Source organism: Octodon degus, unplaced genomic scaffold (genome assembly GCF_000260255.1).
Source record: "Octodon degus isolate 3935 unplaced genomic scaffold, OctDeg1.0 scaffold00038, whole genome shotgun sequence".
In the NCBI taxonomy this organism is placed as follows: Eukaryota; Metazoa; Chordata; class Mammalia; order Rodentia; family Octodontidae; genus Octodon; species Octodon degus.
Genome location: NW_004524614.1, coordinates 3,088,516 through 3,090,692, shown reverse-complemented (window position 1 = coordinate 3,090,692; position 2,177 = coordinate 3,088,516).

The window sequence follows — 2,177 nt, the reverse complement described above, 5'->3', positions numbered from 1 at the left end:
CAGAGACAGAGAGAAAAAGATAAAAAGCAGACTTTGTTATTGTTGAAACAGCCAATCTTCTAAATTCATAGTAATTCCTAGGTTTTTAGGAAATTGCCATAGCTACAAAATGGTCATTGTTCATGAAAAACAATATACTGAAAGGTAATGTAAAGTCCCCAAATCACTTGATTATGACCCTAATTTGATCCTCTCCCACTGCCAATAATCTGGAGGAGAATGGGAAGTTGACCCTCACTTCAGGAATACTACTAATTAGAACATCATCTTGATTCTCTATGACATTTCATTTATCCCAGAGATTTCATGCTGATTGTCTTCTATGCTATTCAAACTAACTGAAGAGTAGGTTGAACAAGATTTACTGTACTCATTTTGAATGTAAAGTGATAAACTAAAATGAATAATCTGTCCAAGTCACATGAAAGACTATTGACAGTGCCAGAAATAATTGGTTCTCCAAATTTATAGCAAGAAGTTTTTCAGTGGTTAAATATACAAGGATAGGGCTACCCTTTCAGAATAAGGACATGGTGCCCTAATCTCTCCTTTGCTTACTGTTGTGGGGACTAGGATCCCACAGCTATGTAGCAATTGCTCTCTGGGCCCAGTAGTGAGTGAGCCAAATCCTTTTTTTTTTAAAGAGAAAAAATCTTACTGATAGAAATACAGAATTTCAAAACAAGATGAGAGGACAGTAACAATGGTTATTATATAGCATATTGTTATCTTCTGAGTAGTTGCTCAGATTATTATATAGGCATGCAAAGTTGAGCTAATAGAAATTAGTTGTACAATTACCTTAGATAACTTGTGCATCTCTATCTATCTATCTATCTATCTATCTATCTATCTATCTATCTATCTATCTATCTGTTTCCCCCTTTCCTTTTCTCCTTTTCCTCATCCCAATTGTGTCTTCTTTTTGATCAATTTCTTTTCCTTTCACAATATCTATTGTTCCTTTTGTATCTTATTTATTCTTTCAGTTTCTTACACTAAGAAGATTATACCATGTTTATACATGGGAATCTGAACTATTTCACTTATGAGTATGGTCTCTAGTTGCATTCATTTACCTATAAAAGCTTTGAATTTATCTTTCTTTATAGTTCTGTGTGTGTGTGTGTGTGTGTGTGTGTGTGTGTTTTAGGGAAAGGTCTACAGGGTGTTCAAGGTCTCACTACTAGATGGGACTCATAGTGATCTGTTTATAGCCCCCCAAGAGCTGGGATTACAGACGCCTGCCACCCCTCCCAGTCTCAATTGCTATCTCAGCATGCCCCAGGGGTGGGGCTGGCACCACAGGCCCAAGGATTGAACCCCTGGTTTAATCCACTGAGCTGGGCCGGGGAGATGGCTCAGTGGAATAAGTGCTTCCCTGGCAAGTGCAAGGGCCTGAGTTCAATCCCCCATTCTGCGCCCCCCCCCAGAAAGGTTAAACCTTATGGGGCAGGAGAGATAGCTCAGTAGAATAGGTGCTTGCTTGGCAAGTGCAAGGTCCTGAGTTCAATCCCTGGTACTGAAAAAAAAAATCAGCTGAGCTATTTGGCTGGCCCTTTTTTTATAGTTCCATAACACTCCATTGTATAATAATACCACATCTTTTTTATCCATTCTTAGGTTGATGGGCATTTTGATTCTTTCCAAGATTTATCTTTGGGAAATTGTGCTGCTATAAACATGAACACACATACAGCATTGTGATATGATGTTTTCAATTCTTTGAAAAAATACCCAGAAGGGGAATAGCTAGGTCAAATAGAACCTCTACTGCTAGTTATTAAAGGAATCTCCAGACTGATTTCCACAGTGGTTGTGCCAGTCCACACTCTCACCAACAATGGAGAAGGGTCCCTTTTCCCCACTACCCTACTACCATTTATTATCAGTTCATTTTTTGAGGTTGTTGTTATAGTTTGTGTCTAGTTGTTACCCCAAAGCCTCATGCATCCATAGACCAGCATCTAGAGGTTGTGACTGATTGATGATCCAATGCTGGGATTATGGATGTGAGTGCTAGACCCATAGATAGCCTGAATGCAGGATAAGGAAGGGAGGGAGGCTTGTTCTCTGCTGCTGCTGCCACTACTCCTTCCTTTTTGCTCTTGCTGTTTTGCTATTTTCCACCACCATGAACTACTGCCTTCTTTCATGTACCACTCTGCGTTTGAGCT